Source organism: Pongo pygmaeus, chromosome 8 (assembly GCF_028885625.2).
Source record: "Pongo pygmaeus isolate AG05252 chromosome 8, NHGRI_mPonPyg2-v2.0_pri, whole genome shotgun sequence".
Taxonomy (NCBI): domain Eukaryota; kingdom Metazoa; phylum Chordata; class Mammalia; order Primates; family Hominidae; genus Pongo; species Pongo pygmaeus.
In genome coordinates, this window is record NC_072381.2 from 72,921,691 (window position 1) to 72,940,374 (window position 18,684).

Below are 18,684 nucleotides of genomic sequence, written 5' to 3' on the forward strand. Positions count from 1 at the left end.
TGAGCTCGCGTGCAACTCTGGAAACGCCTGTGCAACGCAGGGCGCGTGGGAGAGGTGAACCAGAGGTGCTCTAGGGAGAGAGCGAGTGTGCCTAATCGGGGTACATAGAAATACAAGCTTTCCTCTTGTCAAGAGGGAAAACTGGGAAAAGGGCAAGAATTAATCGCCCAGGTGTTGAAAGTGCAAATGAGTGTGCTAAACGTGAATGGAATAAGGAAGTGGAGTTGCTCGGCTCAGGAAGGCTCAGGGAGGCAGACCAGGGTGGGGCTAATAGGCCCCTGTGGAGCTGGAGTCTGCTCGTGAAACAGATCTGCTGAAGGCCTTCACCAAACGACCTCGGAAGTCCCCTACTTTTGCCAGGTGATAACCCAGCCTTGGGAAGGGTTCTTCCCGGGAAACCCCATCTTCAAACTAGGTTGAAGGCCTGGCGCGGTGGCTCACGCCTGTAATCCCAGCACTTTGGGAGGCTGAGGCGGGCGAATGGCTTGAGCCCCAGGAGTTCAAGACCAGCCTGGGCAACATGGCAAAACCCCGACTCCATAATTAAAAAAAAATAAAAAGCCAGGCACGGCGGCGCACCTGTTGTCCCAGCTACTTGGGAGACTGAGGCGGGAGGATCGCTTGAGTCGGGAAAGTCAAGGCAGCAGTGAGCCGTGATTGTGCCAGTGCACTCCAGCCTGGGAGACAGAGTGAGACCCTCTCTCCAAAACAAAAACAAAAACAAAAACAAGGCCGGGCACGGTGGCTCACGCCTGTAATACCAACACTTTGGGAGGCCAAGGCGTGCGGATCACTTGAGGTCAGGAGTTCGAGACTAGCCTGGACAACGTGGTGAAACCCTGTCTCTACTAAGAAATACAAAAAAATTAGCTGGGCAGGGTGGTACATGCCTGTAGTCCCAGCTACTGGGGAGGCTGAAGCAGGAGAATCACTTGAACCCGGGAGGCGGAGGTTACAGTGAACCGAGATCCCGCCACTGCACTCCAGCCTGGGTGACAAAGGGAGACTCCATCTCAAAAAAACAAAAAACAAACAAACAGAAACTATAAGTGAGGGAGGCAGCTCCCTCTCTTGCACATAGCCAGCCACTAACCCAGCCTCCTCCCACCTGGCCTTTTCTCAGCCTGGGACCAGAGGCAGCTGTGAGCCTGTCTCTCATGCTAGATGGTCCCAGCTTTACTCACTGTTGTTTCCTGTCTCCCAAGCCTAGCTCAGCCTGGGACTTGGGAGCCAGACAATCCCTGCTGTGGCCTTCAGTAATTAAATCCATGGCACAGAGGTCATGAGCTCTAGCAGTGCTGGGTGGGGTCCCTAGTGGTGATTTCAGGAATGACACTCTCATACAAGTCCCCAGTCCTGGGTTCCCAGGGCTCCTGCCTACACAAACTCAACAGAGGACAGACTCAGAGACTTAGTCCAGGCTGGCTCTAGCCCCCAGAGCTCTGCCCTAGGAGGAAGAAAGCAAGATTGGGGGTTGGGGAGGGAGGCAGTGCCATGCCTGGAAGGGTAAAAGGAAACCAATTTCCTGGTACAAAACAAACAAACCTTGGGAGGATGTTTGTGTGGGGTAGAGAAATAGAACCAGAGCCAGGCACAGTGGCTCATGCCTGTAATCCCAGCACTTTGGGAGGCCAAGGTGGGAGGTTTGCTTGAGTCCAGGAGTTTCAGACCAGTCTGGGCAACGTAGCAAGACCTCGTCTCCACTGAAAATCAAAAAAAATTAGTCAAGCATGGTGACTCATGCCTGTAGTCCCAGCTACTTGGGAGGGTGAGGTGGGGGTATCGCTTCTCGAGCCCGAAAGATCAAGGCTGCAGTGAGCTATGATTGTGCTACGGCACTCCAGCCTAGACAACAAAGCAAGACCCTGTCTCAAAAAAAAAAACAACCGGGAAAAGAAAAGGTGGAAAGAGAACCAGAGAGTAATGCAAGCTGCCCTCAAATGATTATCTGAGGGCCAAGAAGGCATCTTACCATAGTGTTAAAAGTTGTCCATTCTGGCCAGGCACGGTAGCTCACGCCTGTAATCCTGACAATTTGGGAGGCTGAGGCAGGGGGATCACTCGAGGTCAGGAGCTCAAGACCAGCCTGGCCAACATGGTGAAACCCTGGCTCTACTAAAAATACAAAAATTAGCTGGGCATGGTGATGGGTGCCTGTAATCCCAGCTACTCGGGAGGCTGAGGCAGGAGAATCACTTGAACCTGGATAGCAGAGGTTGCAATGAGTCAAGATCGTGCCACTGCACTCCAGCCTGGATGACAGAGCGAGACTCGGTCCCAAAAAAAAAAAAGTTGTCCTTTCTGTCCTTTGAGGAGGAAGACTAACTTTTTATTCCTCTTTGAGGGCTAGAGCCTCCACCCAGCCCTGCAGAGCTAAGTCCACACCCATTACTTGAGGCGCTAGTCTCTTCCCCACCCATAGAAGCTTGGAACCCTCTTCATACCCTAGAAGGCTAGTTTAGCCTCCTAGTTCCCTTTCATTCTCCATATTTAAACTACAGTCGAAACTGCCACACACCCTCCTCCAACAGGTTCCCTTCCCAGTTGCCCCGGACTTCTATTCTTCCCTTCTGGCCTCTCCAGCCAGCTGCATTTTCTCTCATCTTTCAGATATTCCCTGGTGACACACAAGCTTCTTAGCAAGCCCTCTCAGCTCTCCCTAAGCCCTTGAGGTGAACCATCCCTACAAAGAGCCTTGGAGCTCTTTGGGGCTGGCACAGCCTTTCCCCGGCTGCTGGGCTCCTTCATTGTGCCTCCCCACCTGCAATCCTGACCCTGACCCCAAGCACTAGGGCTCCTCCTGAACCACATTTGCAAACACTGAGACCGCGGAAGAAATGGCCATCTGTTTCCCACTTTTCCTCCTTTAGCCAGGAACTCTGGCCTAGGGGCCAGCAGGCCTGGTGCAAATCCTGGTTTTGCCATTACTTTTTTGTAGGACTGTTAGAATGTGTGGCATAGTGTGACATACAGGTGTGACTGCAACCCTAGCTGCAGATTAAAAGCACCTGGTAAGCTTTAAATGTATCCTGATATTCAAGCCCCACTGCATTCAAGTCAAAATCACCACCAACAGGAACCTGGTAATCAGTATTATTTTTAAACTCTCCAGGTAATTTCTCATTTTTATTTTTGTTTTTATTTTTTTGAGAGGCAGTCTCGCTCTGTCACCCAGGCTGGAGTGCAGTGGCGTGATCTTGACTCACTGCAACCTCTGCTATCCAGGTTCAAGTGATTCTCTTGCTTCAGCCTACCAAGTAGCTGACATTTCAGGCCCCCGCCACCACACCCAGCTAATTTTTGTATTTTAGTAGAGACGGAGTTTCACCATGTTGGTCAGGCTGGTCTTGAACTCCTGACCTCAAATCATCAGCCCACCTCAGCCTCCCTAAGTGCTAGGATTACAGACGTGAGCCATTGTGTCTGGACTCCCCCAGGTAATTTCTAAAGTGCAGCCAGAATTAAGCATCACAGGTACAGAGGTAGTCATGAGGGTAAGGTTGTCAGCCAACATCTTATCAGAAAGCCACATTCCAGAGGTCACTTACTCAGCTATCCACTGATATACTGGTAAATACTTAAAAACTAGCTGGTGTGGGGGATTCTAATTTCCATAAAGTAAATACTTCCACCATGTCTGATTTTAAGTTACCAACTTCACTTCAATGAACTTGGGAGTTCAGAGGCGTGCAGAGTCTGGAACAATCGCTCAGTATCCCATGCAAATATCCATATCTCAATCCACCCCAGGGCTTTTCTAATTAGCATAATGAATAGATTGGTAAAATTCTGGGCTTATTAATTAGCATAACAGGTATTAGAAATGAGTCTCCTTTGGAGAAATTAACAGTATTAAAGATATTTAGATTGGCTAAAACAGTTTTGGCACCACCCATTCCTTGTTCAAACAGTGTCAAAGAATCTTGGGAAGCTGCTAATTCTCACTTACGGATAATACACTGAGCTAAAGGCTTGAGAGTGCTTCTGTCCCAAAGTATTCCAATGCAGCCATCAGTCAGACTGAATCCTGCCTTTAGAATATTGTATTTTCCTCCAGCAGACCCTTCTTGCAAGGTGGAAGAGCTCCTAAAAGAACAGAAAGCTGGGCCTTTTTGAGTTTCACAGAAAGGTTGTATGAACCAATTTTGTGGCTACTAGCTAATAAATGTTTGTTTTATAGACATTTGTATGGGCAGCAGAATCCGTCCTGAGATCTGTTTTTGTGATAACTTGACAGTGAGATTTAGGGGGAAATGACTAACCCTTGCCTTTAATGGCTATTACAGTTTGTGAAAAAGAAGCTAACAATTACGCATGACCAATTTGACTTGGGTATGTCTGTATTCATGCCACTGGGCAAAGGTCTCTGTCTGTGCCTCTGTTTCCCCACCTGTGAAACAATGAGGTTGGCCTGTTTCTCTTCCAGCTCTAACAATCTTAGCTATAATTCTCACAGTCAATAGATGAGTCAGCAAATGCACAACAAGCTTCTCCTATGAGTCAAGTCCTGCCCAGGCTCTGAGGATACAACTGCAAACAAGATGCACAAGATAAACAAGAGCTTCTGTTCTATTCTGTTGGAGAGTGAGGGGTTGTAGGAACATGCAACACATGAAAACAGACACATGAAAAGTATCATTTCAGCCTGCAAAGTGGCTCGCTGGTAATCCCAACACTTTGGGAGGCTGAGGTGGGAGGATGGCTTAAGGCCAGGAGTTGGAGACCAGCCTGGGCAACAAAGTGAGACCCTGTCTCTACAAAAACAAATGTTTTAAACCATCTGGGCACAGTGGTGCATGCCTGCAGTTCCAGCTACTCAGGAGTCACTGGCAGGAAGATTGCTTGAGCCCAGGAATTTGAGGCTTCAATGAGCTATGATTGCAACACTACGTTCCAGCCTGGGCAACAGAGCAAGACCCTGCCTGAAAAAAAAAAAAAAGCAAAACAGAAAAGTATAATTTCAGATATGGATCCCTGCTAAAGATCTGAGAGCAGAGCTTTTAAGTGGAAGAAACAGCAAGTGCAAAGGCAGGAGACAGGAAAGGCCTTGGAGAGATCTGTGTGGCTCATGCAAGGGGTTCCTGGGAGAGTGGAAGGAGGCAAGGTCAGAGACATACGAAAGAGCCTTTGGCTTTAAAAAATGGTTTAGATTTATTTCCAGTTTCACTGATGGCCATTGGTAGGTTTGAAGCAGGCAGGTGATACAGAATCTGATTTGTGCTTTGGCAGGCTCCTGTATGGAGGATGAACAGGAGTTGGGGGAACCTACAGAAGGGGAGGGAGGAGGAAGACTGGTTAGGAGGCCGTTGCAGCAGTCCTAGTGCAAGAAGGTTTTGACTTGGACTAGGTGGACAGCATTGGAAATAGTGACAAGCAGTTGCATTGGGGATATATATTACAGGTAGAGCCAGCAGGGCTTACTGATGCTTTGGGTGTGGAGTGTGAGAAAAAGAGAAAGCAAGGATGATCCCTTAGTAGATGTTGCTGTCATTTACAAAGGCAAGAAAGATAAAGAAGAGTGGCAGGGGAGGTTAGGCCAAAACTCAAATTACTGTTGTGCTTGTTTCAGCAGCACATATACTTTAAAAAAAAATGCAATTTCTTTGTTTGGCCATTTTATTTTTTGAGATGTCTTTTCAAAATCCAGGTGCAGTTGTCTGGGGGGCTCAGAGGTGAGGTTTGGGTTGGATGATATAGATTTGAGAGTCATTTGATCCATTTAAACTTTGGCCTATATGATGTCATCTAGGGAGAAAGTATAGCAAGAAGAGAAAAGAGAGACAAAGGCCGACCCTGGGACCTCCTACACTGAGAAGCAGAGAGGCAGCAAAGAAAACAGAGAAGCTACAGTCAGTAAGGAAGAAGGAAAACAAGGCCAGTGAGGAGACAGGGAGCTTGGAGAAGGAGAAAGAGATATGGGAAAGGATTAAGTGTCCTGGGAACTCCCCTTCCAACCTGCGCCAAGGCTTCTACTATGTCCTGAGAGGTCAAGCGGAGGCAGCACAGAAAATCATCCATTGGCTTTGCAAGGTGTGAGTCACAATGACCTGATGAGAGCTCTTTCCACAGAGCGTGGGGGTGAAAGCCTTATTAGAATGGATGAAAGAGAGGAAGGGCAAGAAGTAAAGGAAGTAAGTACAGGAAACACAGGGAAGAAGACACTCTTTCAAGCAGTTGTGAAACCATTCACAAGGGAGTTTGCACATGGACTTCTTCCCAACACACCAAATACATAAGAGTAACCTCTATTTGGGAGATTTTTTTTTTTGAGTTGGAGTCTTGCTTTATCGCCCAGTGTAGAGTGCAGTAGCGCGATCTTGGCTCACTGCAAGCTCTGCCTCCTGGGTTCACGCCATTCTCCTGCCTCAGTCTCCCGAGTAGCTGGGACTACAGGTGTCTGCCACCACGCCCGGCTAATTTTTTTTTTCTTTTGTATTTTTAGTAGAGACGGGGTTTCACCATGTTAGCCAGGATGGTCTTAATCTCCTGACCTCATGATCCACCCACCTCGGCCTCCCAAAGTGCTGGGATTACAGGCATAAGCCACCACGCCCAGCCTATTTGAGAGATTTTAAATGACCATGAACTCCTTACAGCTTCTATCAAGAGGTAGAATCTATTTCTCCACCTTGTGAATCTATGCTGCACTTCTGACTTGTTTTCACCAATAGAACGTGATGGAAGTAAGGTTTGAGTTCTAAGCCTAGGAATCAAATGCCTTGACTTGTCATGAGAACAATTCTGAGCTAGCCTGCTGGAGAGACCACATGAAGTAGAGCCATGGCTCCTTGCTGACAGCCACCAACTGCCTGACATGTGAGTGAAACCATCTTAGCCCATCCAGCCTATCAGCCCAACTGCTAACAATATCCATGTGAGTGGATCTAGGCAAGACCAGCAGAACCACCCAGCTGAGCCCAGCCCAGATTTGTCAACCCACAGAATTACGAACTAATACATGATTGTTGTGTTAAGGCACTAAATTCTGGGGTAATTTGTTTTACAGCAAAAGCTAACTGTTACATTCATAAATCTTTTTTTTTTTTTTTGAGATGGGGTCTTGCTCTGTCACTGAGGCTGGAGTGCAGTGGCACAATCTCAGCTCACTGCAACTTCTGCTATCTGGGTTCAAGTAATTCTCCTGCCTCAGCCTCCCGAGTAGCTGGGATTACAGGCGTCTGCCACCGTGCCTGGCTAATTTTTGTATTATTAGTACAGACAGCATTTTACCATCTTGGCCAGGCTGGTCTTGAGCTCCTGACCTCGTGATCCACCCACCTCGGCCTCCCAAAGTGCTGGGATTACAGGCGTGAGTCACGCCCAGCATCATAGATCCTTTAAAAAAAAAAAAGGAACTCAAATACCCATCCCCTTCTTTTCCTCTTCCTCTAGTTCTTCCCCGCAAATACTGTAATTTTGAATCTATATATTTATTCTTGAAGTGGGACTTCATCCTCATTAGTAGAGTGATGAGTTAAAAAAACAAAACAAAACAACCCCCCCCCAAAAAAAAAAGAAAGAAAGAAAAGAGACTTCACTGGGCACAGTGGCTCAAGCCTGTAATTCCAACACTTTGAGAGGCTGAGGCAGGAGGATTGCTTGAGGCCAGGAGTTTGACACCAGCCTGGGCAACATAGTGAGACCTCATCTCTAAAAAAGAAAAAGAAAGAAGGGAGGAAAGGAAAAGAAAGGAAAGGAGAAGAGAGGAGAGGAGATAAAAGAAAAAGGAAAGGAAAGGAAAAGGGAAAGGAGAAAAAGGACTACCGTTGTCCAAGTTTTCCATGACTCCTGTCTTTCAACTCCCAAGGCTCTATATTCATTCTCTACCAGTTATTTCTTTAGCATCAGGCATTGAGCTGGGGCTTTCACATAATTACCTCTTAAATCTCACAACCCATGGAATTTGGCAAGTGAGGAAACTGAAGTTCAGAGAAGTAAACTGATTTTTCTCCATTAAGAAGTTAAAGTGGGCCGGGAACAGTGGCTTACATCTGTAATCCCGGCACTTTGGGAGGCCGAGGCGGGTGGATCAGGAGATCGAGACCATCCTGGATAACACAGTGAAACCCCATCTCTACTAAAAATACAAAAAATTAGCTGGGCATGGTGGCGGGTGCCTATAGTCCCAACTACTCGGGAGGTTGAGGCAGGAGAATCGCTTGAACCCGGGAGGCAGAGGTTGCAGTGAGCTAAGATTGCTCCACTGCACTCCAGCCCGGGCGACAGAGCGAGACTCCATCTCAAAAAAAAAAAAAAAAAAAAAAAGAAGTTAAAGTGCCCCCTGACCCAGCAAGCAAAGTGCTTTTTACTCCAATGCAGTTGTAGCCCCAGCTATGTTAGAATAAAATCATTTAACTAAGTGGTTAAAAAGCAAATTGGAACAATACACTCAGCTCAAATATTGGCAGTTCAATAGTGGTTGGAGTTGAAACTTTACGTGGAGAGGCAGGTTACTGCAAAATAGTAGTTCCAAGAGATTTTAAGTGTTTGTTTGTTTGTTTTTAAAAAAGGATCCATTAAATAAGCCTGGGAAATACTGCAGGACTTCTTCATAGCCTTTAGTGAGAACGGATACAGTATAGTGTGTCTCTAAGAGGAAAGAAGGATGTGTAGCCTCTCTCAACTGTATTTGAGGACACAACATTTTCCCTAGATACCAGGAAGGAACTAGCATATCTTGAAATGTACTTCGGGAAATACTATCCCATGGCACTAGTTCCTAATTCTTTTGAAGTTGAAAGCAACCTCCTTAAAGTTTTATGCTCTATACTTAACAGGAAAATTAAAGACAACAGTGATTATTTATGTTTTGTGCTTGACTTTGCAAATTACACAACTTATTCTGCAATGATTGTCAAACAACCAGACTAGGCTATGATCACACCTCTTAGGGTCCTGCATGGGGTGATGGGCACACTTTAGTGACTTTGGGCCCAAGGGGATTTGGGACAACAGCCTCCAAGGACATGCAAAATGCTCATTACTCAGAAGGGCCTGGGTCACCCCAGTGGCTTCTTGTTTTGGAAATCCCCTGGAGAGCTGCCTCTAAAAGCCCTGCTTCTTCTGGCTTCCTTTCTGCAGCCACCACCACTGCCCCCACAGAAGGCCGACTGCCCAGATCCTCTTCCATGCATCCCTAGGCCCATTCCTACCTTTGGCTACTGAACAGCCGTCCTTGCAGCCCCCACCCCAGGACTCCTGTCCTTCCTCCTGTCCCCTGCTCTCCCTGCTGAAAGGCTGCTCCTGACCACCAGCTGGGGAGAGTGGATGGCCTCATGATGACCTAACTGACCAACCACGGTGTCTATTACTGGATGATTGGCACAACCATGCTGTGAGCCCTGTGCAGTCATTGAAGGTGATGTAGAAAGGTATTGAGTGTGCTGGGAACTTCTCTTCATACCCTGAGGCTCTGTCTGTGTGTTTGGGGGTGGAAGTGTGACATAAGTCAGGTTCTTTAAGTTCTAAGACTTCAGCAGGCTTTCTGGGCCTTTATCCCCATCAGTGGTCGGGGGAGCAGAGAGGTGATACCAGCAGGTGTATGAAGCCTATGGAACCCACAGAGGAACTATCTTAAGCCTTTAGAAGGGGACATCTGGGGAGTCCTGGGGACAATGGCCCAGGCCAGATGACAGAACCAAACTAAAGGGTCCTGAATCTGGCAAGTGGGTATATGCTATGGGAGATGGTCACTCCAGGCTGGGGTCCCAGGGCTGGGATGGGATCAGGAGCTGGCAGAGCCTACTAGAGTTCTACTGTGTCCAGTGAGTCTTTTCGAGGCAACAGGCTCTGATTGTGCACTGCCCCTGGGTGATGGCTGGGTGCATGAGTTGGGGAAGGCTAGCGGGTCACTGAGCATAGGGGTGCTGGGCCATTTCATGATGTAATATGATGTACCCTCCCAGTGGGGAGGGTATGTGGGGCAGGACACACAACAGTAAGTTCAATATAATAATAACTATTTCCCAAAACATATTGTACCTCCATTTGTAAGGATGAGGTCACACCTCTATAAAAGAAAAAGGTGGAAGGGAGTTCTCCTCAAATAGAAACATGCAGATGTCAGGTCAGGTGCGGTGGCTCACACCTGTAATCCCAGCACTTTGGGAGGCCGAGGCGGGCAGATCATTTGAGGTCAGGAGCTCAAGACCAGCCTGGCCAACCTGATGAAACCCCGTCTCTGCTAAAAATACAAAAATTAGCCAGGCATGGTGGTGGGTGCCTGTAATCTCACTCTGGAGGCTGAGGCACAAGAATCATTTGTACCCGGGAGGCAAAGGTTGCAGTGGGTCAAGATCACGCCACTGCACTCCAGCCTGAGGCCTGAGCAACAGTGGAAGACTCTGTCTAAAAAAAAAAAAAGTGCAGATGTTCATTCTTCTCCCATATGACTAGTTTCCCAGCCTGGACCCCAGGTGCAACTGCGCATCTTTTGGGACTTGTTCATTTTTCGGCAGTGTGTGTGTGTGTGTGTGTGTGTGTGTGTATCTATGAAACCCTCAGAGAGTAGAGGGAAAATCTTCCCTCACCCTCAGAGGGAAAGCCTCAGAGACCCACCCAGGGCCACTTCCCTTCCTGACAGCGCAGGGCTGGCCCTGTACTTGGCATCCACCCTTATAAGGTATCTGTCTTCCGGCTGGCTTTCTGTCAAAATTTTTTGGATTGCTTGATAGTTTATTATACCCAAAAAAAAGCTTTTAATCTTTTTGGACCCACCTAAATCAGTGCTGTGAGGCAGGGTGGGTAGCTGTTTGTATGCCCAATTACAAATGAGAAAACAGGTTAGACTATTTCCCCAGGTCATTGAGGGAATTAGCAGTAAACCAAGACTGACAGTAGTGATGATTCAAGAGGTCCCAGAGCTGGGAGGATCTTTAGACATAATTGTGTCCAACATCCACATGAGTGGATAGAGAAACTCAAGCTAAAAGGGTGGTGTGTTGCTCACGGCTATATATTTAAGTTTATGTCCTCTTCTATTTATGTGCTGTATTGCACAATAAAATGTTTTCTAAATGAAAAATACCCTGTTTAATTTTCATGTCTATGATGATTAGTGAGGTTGAGGATATACAGTTCTGAAAATTTCCTGTTTTTATCCTTTGCACATTTTCCAATTAAGATATTCTTGTAAGTAGCCAATGCCAGGTGGCTGGCAGGCTGAGAAAATGCCATTCACACCTCTTATCTCCACAGGAGAGGGCCCTTCCAGATGAGGAGACTCCAGGCTGGTCTTGCAGAGCTTTTTTTTTTTTTTTTTTTATGGGCAGGGGGGGATGCAGACAGAGTCTCTGTCTGTCACCCAGGCTGGAGTGTAGTCGTGGTGCAATGTCAGCTCACCACAACCTCCACCTCCCAGGCTCAAGCGATCCTCCTGCTTCAGCCTTCCAAGTAGATGGGATTACAGGCGCCCACCACTACACCTGGCAAACTTTTGTATTTTTAGTAGAGACGGGGTTTCACCATGTTGGTCAGGCTGGTCTCGAACTCCTGACCTCAGGTGATCCGCCCACCTTGGACTCACAAAGTGCTGAGATTACAGGCATGAGCCACTGCGCCGGGACATCTTGCAGAGCTTTGACAGAGGAAGAGTCTCAGAGCCATCTGCCTGCAGGGGCTTGGCCTTGTTGGGGTTCAGCCAGGCATTCCGGGGAAGCAGCTGGGGAGCACTGGCTGATGGGATGTTGGACCAGGCCTGCCTGACTCACACTGGAAGAGAGGTTGGACGCCCCGGTGCCTGGGCATCATGGCCCGAGCAGCTCCATCTGTCACTCAGGAGGGCAGGGCATCTACTCTGGGAAAGGTTGGGTGCTGCTGGGGGAGGGGAGCCTCAGGGAAGTCAGCTGTGCTCCCAGGGCAGTCTGAGGGTACCAAGGATAGAGTACTAGGGGACAATGAAATGGGGTCTGGATTTGAGCCTGTGGCTATAGAGGACGGTGGGCAAAAGAAGGGCTGGAAGGCTTTTACATTCAAAAACACACATGGACACATGGATCTGCTGGTTCATGAGCAGCAGTAAACGAACACAGTGTCCGGCCATGTGCTGGTTGCTATGGGACACCAGCAGCCCTTAAAGGTGGATTTCACAGTTTGCAGTTGACAAAGCACCTCCACCTCATATATTAGAGCACTTTCCAAGTGCAGATTTACTCGGAGAGTGCCCCCTTCCTTGCTGGATTGTCAGCACTGTGGGTGGAAAGAACCATCTTACTTCCAGATGCCACCCCAGTGTCTGGGTGCCTAGGGGTGCCGGACACAGGTAGGTGCTCATTAAACATGGAAGCCAGCTGTCCCCTCAGCCATGAGGGCTGACTCTCTGGCAGTCCCACCTCAGACTTCTGGCAGCTGAAGACTTCTGCAGAATTCAGCAGAATTCTGTCCTTCCCCAGGCTTCCCCTGAAATTCAGTCACCATTTGATGACAATCTTGTTGGGTCTCTGGGAGGTGTCAGTTCTCTGCTCCCAGACTTTCTGGCTTTCTCCTACTTCCTATATTTTCCCTCAGGGTATTTTAACTTCCTCGTTCCTGTTTACTGAGCTCAGCTCAGTGGCAGCACCTACTTTGTATCTTACACACCCAAATCCCTCTCAGCCTTGTTCAGAAAAAAACAGAAGACGCTTCATTAACAAAATATAATCTTCTGTTACAACATGTGTCGACTGAACCGTTGTTTTTCTTTCTCATAGGTCATCATAATCACTCTGTGTGGAGAAAAAGAAAGGAAGGATTCTCCCAGGTTTACCCAGGAGGAGACAGTCTCAGATTTTTTGCCCAAAGTTTCTCACTCTGCCAGAGCAAACAGCCCTAAGCATTTCACAACGACTGCAGAGAAACCAAGTCAGCCTTGAATTCCTGGGGGATAGAAGTAGGGGGGCTGGGTAAAGACCACTGCTGGGGGCTGCTGAAAAATTCACTGTGGGTGCACAGTTTCACCTACTATTTAGTGGTTAGTTATAGTGCAGTGTAACTGCCGTGAGGGTACCTTGTAATTAAAGTCAGCTGGAGCTAGAGGGGTCATAGACTTCTTTTAGTAAAGGATCTAAACTCCCTCCAATTTCACTCTCTCGGGAAGCCACATCAACTGCCCCCCAGAACGTCCTCTAACTTAGCATTGCTCGTATGTTTTTAACATTACCTGGAAATGTATGATATACTACAGCACAATGCGCATACGAATCACGCAACTGAGCCTGAAACAAACTCGCCCTTACCATGTGATGCATTCTTTTATTTCCTATACCATCCTTTTGTTTGAACTCTATTCATAACCCACTCATCTAATTCAATCAAACTACCGACAGAACGCCTCCAGAGAAGCCTTGCTAGGCCTGTTTTGGGAAACAGGAAAGATGCACTTGGATTTACAACATCTGTTTGTACAGCAAATATGGAGGCATTAAGCAACAGTCAAACCTATATAAATATGGCTCCAGTGATCCTGAAAGTCCCGTGATGAAGCATTAAATGCCAGTGTTCCTCACCTCCCTTACCCTGTCAGTTCACTCACTCTTTGGGTAACATAATCAGGAAGCCCTGAGGTGCACCTGAAGACCAGGAGAGCCCCTACCTCTCCAAGGAAAAGAACAGGTTTGGGGCTTCTGTCTCCTGAGCGAGAGCTGAAAGGCCAGCAGAGAGAAGGCATCAGATGGCAGGGAATTTCTGGTGTCTGGAGATGACCCCACCAGCAGAACTCTTCTCGGGGAGGGGCTGCTTCTGCTACAGGCTGTGCGTGGTCCTTGGGGGCCTGCCCTACCCGCCTGACCTCTGTGGAGCAGGGGAAACTGCACTTGCTGACTGATGGATCCTAGCTGGCTGTGAGACTCTGAGGACAACTGGGATGGAGAGAGTGAAGAAGTGACAGTTTGCCAGACCCTTCCCTCGCCATGGGCCCAGGAGAACACAAAGTAAATGATCTTCCAGCACTTACTGGTTTTGCCCTACTCTAGAAATATCAACAGCCTTGTCCCTATGGGGAACCAAGAGGAAAAAAACATGAGCAAGTAAAGAAAAATCGCACCTGTTTAAGAGGACTCGGTAACACGAAGGAGGAAGCCCCAGGTGAACTAGTAGGAAAGGCAGAAAAGAACCTCAAAGAAAAAGGAGGGAAAAGGGTATGGGAACTCTCAAGATGTGATCAGAGCACACTCAAAAAGATTCTTGCAAACTAACATACATGACTTTCAAATATAGCAATTCATTAGAAGACAGTAATTGCTGGGAATTGAATCAGTGGTCTGGAAGATATTGTGAGAGAGACATCTTGCAGTATAGAGCAAAAACACAAAGAAGTGGGAATCTGAAAGGAAAGAGAAGAGACGTGGAGGCGAAATCCAAGATGAAGAAATGTAGCAGCTGCTGTTGGCTGGCTACTCAGCCCCATTTCCATCCGTTCGCTTCTCTGACTCCACTATAGAGACTGGAAGAGTAAAATGTACTCATTATCAGCTCCCCTTGCTGGATGACACAGTTCTGGCCAATGGGACATAAGCTTCCGATAAGATTTTCTGGGTTTTTAAAAAATATAAAATGCGGCCGGATGCGGTGGCTCATGCCTGTAACCCGCAGCATTTTGGGAGGCCAAGGCAGGCAGATCACAAGGTCAGGAGTTCAAGACCAGCCTGGCCAACATGATGAAACCCTGTCTCTACTAAAAATACAAAAATTAGCCAGGTGTGGTGGCATGCGCCTGTAATCCCAGCTACTCAGGAGGCAGAGGCATGAGAATCGCTTGGACCTGAGAGGCGGAGGTTGCAGTGAGCTGAGATTGTACCACTGCACTCCAGCCTGGCCTACAGAGAGAAAGACTCTGTCTCCGTAGCTCAGCCAGGGCTACGTAGCTCAGCCAGAGCTAGTGGGAGCCAGGAACAGATGGGAGCCCCACCTCCTTCCGAGTTGGCGGGGTGGGAACCCTGCCATCCCAGGCACAGCTGCAGCTGTCCAGCCACAGCTGCAGACCCAAGCATCCCTGCACTCTCAGGGGCCCGGGAAGCCCCCTGCCCTGCAGGCTCCGAAGTTCCTGCTCCCACTGCCTGGCCTCTTCCTGCTCCCAGTGGCTGCTCCAATTACGGAGCAAAGTTGTGGCCAAGCCCGGGTACTCTCGTGACCCGGCCGGGTGTGCCCATGCTTGGATGGTGCTGATATGCCAGCCCCCTGCCGCCTCAGCCCCCTCCGGACTCTGGGCACAAACAAGCCTGGGAGGCAGGCTCAGGTGGGGCTGAGTGTGGCTCAGCATGGGCCTGCTGGCCTGCCAGGCCTCGGCAGGAACAGCCTGGGTGCCATGGATGACATGTAGATGGTGGCAGGAGGCAGATAGACTCCTGGGTGGAAAGGGGCAGGTCCCTGGTGAAGCCTCACATTCAAGCCATGGACGGCCTAAAGCATAGGGCCAGGCTGTCAGTTCTGGGTAGAGTCCACAGCCGAGAGAGAGAACTTAATGGTGTTTTTTCCAGGCCCACCCATGGCTGCCCATGAAACAATCAGCACACACTTCCTCCCTTCTGAAGCCTGTAAAAACCCCGGACTTAACCAGACTCACAGAGACATCAGGACAACCTGCCTATGGGTAGGAACTACCCACTCCAGGTCTCCTCTCTGCTGAGAGCTGCACTCGCCAGGACAACCTGCCTGCAGAAAGGAGTTACCCACTTTAGGTCTCCTGAGAGCTGCACTATTGCTCAATAAAGCACCTCTTCACCTTGCTCACCCTCCAATTATCCATGTGCCTCATTCTTCCTGGACACAGGATAAGAACTCGGGACCCAGCCAAATGGCAGGACTGAAAGAGCTGTAACACAAACAGGGCTGAAACACACCCACCCCCTGGATTGCCACATTGTGGACCACGAGAAGGAGAGAAGAGCTGCAGCCCTTTGGGGAGCTCAGACCTAGGAGATCCCCAAGCCAGAGCTGTGACACCCTGTTTGGGGCTCTGTGGTTCCTGGCATTCCCCAAGCTTCTGGGCACCACTGCATTCCCAGATGCCCACACTGGAGGCCACTTGTGGTATGCCTAGTCCAGCTGCAGCCTTGCAGGGAGCCAGCACCCATGCTGGCGCCTGGAGTTGCCCACCCAACCACAGCTGGCATGCCTGGCTGTGTGCAGTGGCCAGATCCCATACTCACTCACTCACACACCATTTACCGCTCTGTGCCTGGCTCGCCCTTGGTAGGCATGGGATCCAGGCCAGTAGCGCGAGTCAAGTGCAGCCTGCCAGGCCAAGTACAGGGAAGGAGCCCAGTGGGCCCAGGCAAAACTCAGGCAAAGGCGCCACCGGCCACAGAGGTTTCCGGTTGGCGAAGTGGCACCTTCAAGGATCCTGTAACATGAGCCACTGTGTCTGGCCCCAAATGGCAATTTAAATCAGAGCAGAAATTTCAAGATGGGGGAAGACAAAGAGAAAACAGTAGTGAGCAATAGATATAGTTAAATCTAAATGAATGCTACTGATATGGTTTGGATTTGTGTCCCTCCCCAAATCTCATGTCAAATTGTAATCCCCAGCATTGGAGGAGGGGCCTGGTGGAAGGTGACTGGATCATGGGGGAGGGTTTTCCCCTTGCTGTTCGCATGATACTGAGTGAGTTCTCATGAGATCTGCTTGTTTAAAAGTATCTAATACCTCCCCTTCATTCTCTTCCTCCTTCTCCAGACATGTAGGATGTGCTTACTTTCCCTTTGCCTTCTGCCATGATTGTAAGTTTCCTGAGGCCTCCCCAGCCATGCTTCCTGTACAGCCTGTGGAACTGTGGGTCAGCTAAATGTCTTTTCTTTATAAATTACCGAGTCTCAGGTAGTTCTTTATAGCAATGTGAAAATGGACTAATACAACTACCTTAGGACTCAGCAATCCCTCTTCTGGGCACATACACAAAGGAAGTGAAATCACCACCTCATAAAGATATCTGCACTCCCATATTCATTGTGTCATTATTCACCATAGCCAAGATATGGAAACAACCCAAGTGTCTGTCCACAGATGAATGAAGAAAGAAACTGATACATGTATACAACATATATATATACACATATATTCAGCCCTAAAAAGGAACGAGATCTTGCCATTAGCCACAACATGGATGAACCTGGAGAATATTACACTAAGTGAAATAAGCCAAACAGAAAGAAAAATACTACATGATCTCATTTATATATGGAGTCATTTTAAAAATTGAAATATACAAGGATAGAGAACCAGACAGTGGTTACCAGGAGCTGGGAGTGAGGGAGAAAGAAATGGAAAGACATAGGTAGAGAATACAAAGTACTAGACTTGAGGGATGAAGAAGTCTAGAGATCTAATATAGTTAGATCTAATAAAATGTAGATCTAATTTTATTACTTAGAGCTCTAGGTAATAAAATTGTACTGTCAATGAGATTCATGCTAAATGAGTAGATGTAGCTGTTCTTACCATAAAAACAAAAAAAAGGTAACTGAGATGATGGATATATTAACTTGCTCCACAATAGTAACCTTTTTATTATCTATATGTATCCCATAATATCACCTTGCATACCTTAAATACAACAATAAAACTTATTTAAAAAAAAAAATCTAGGGCTGGGCATGGTGGCTCATGCCTGTAATCCCAGCACTTTGGGAGACCAAGGCGGGAAGATCTCTTGAGCCCAGGAGTTCAAGACCAGCCTGAGCAACATACCAAGACCTCGTCTCTACAAAAAAATAAAATAAAATAAAATAAAAATAAAAAAAAACAACTAAATGGATTATGATAACATGACTGGGTATGAGATGTGTGTGTGTATGTGTGTGTGTGTGTGTTTGTGTGTGTGTGTGTAGATATAGATATGTTTTTAAGTGAGAACTCTTGGAATAAATAATCCATATTTAAAAATACTCCAAGACAGCTGAGACCAAGGGTTAAAGCTGGGAGACTGAAAAAATATAGACCACCGGGGCACTACTCATTTCTCCAGCTCTGATCCGCTATTGTACCAGGGGTCTAATCGGGCCTGTGTCTGCCTCCTTCTTGAATAGCCCAGAGAATTCATCTAAACAGCTTCCTACAGCAACTCCCTACTCCAGGGGCCAGACAGAATTCCAGACCAGTGTTGTCTCTGGGGACATTGACACAGCAGCCAAGTTGATTGGTGCTGGGGCAGCCACAGTTGGTGTGGCTGGTTCAGGGGCTGACATTGGAACTGTGTTTGGCAGCTAGATCATTGGCTATGCCAGGAACCCATCTCTCAAGCAGCAGCTCTTCTCCTATGCCATTCTGGGCTTTGCCTTGTCTGAGGCCACGGGGCTCTTCTGTTTGATGGTTGCCTTTCTCATCCTCTTTGCCATGTGAGGCTCTGTGGGGATCACCTGCCTGTCCCTGCTGCTGCGACTCCATGCCATTCCTGGTGCTGGGGTGTGCTAAGCTTCACCATTAAACACAATGTTTCCCTAAAAACAAATGAACAGGCCTGGCAAGGTGGCTCACACCTGTAATCCCAGCACTTTGGGAGGCTGAGGCGGGTGGATCATTTGAGGCAAGAATTCGAGACCAACCTGACCAACAAGATGAAACCCTATCCCTACTAAAAATACAAAAAAAAAAAAAAATTAGCCAAGCATGGTGGTGCACACCTGTAATCTCAGCTATTAAGGAGGCTGAGGTAGGAGAATTGCTTGAACTCAGGAGGCGGAGGCTGCAGTGAGACGAGATCATGCCACTGCACT

At 48.0% G+C, this 18,684-nt stretch overlaps 1 pseudogene; it reads left to right on the forward strand.

The window, feature by feature from the left end:
• The first annotated feature begins 16,170 nt into the window (after positions 1-16,170).
• LOC129045052 (ATP synthase F(0) complex subunit C1, mitochondrial-like) lies at positions 16,171-18,316 on the forward strand (annotated as a pseudogene).
• The last annotated feature ends 368 nt before the right edge of the window (positions 18,317-18,684 follow it).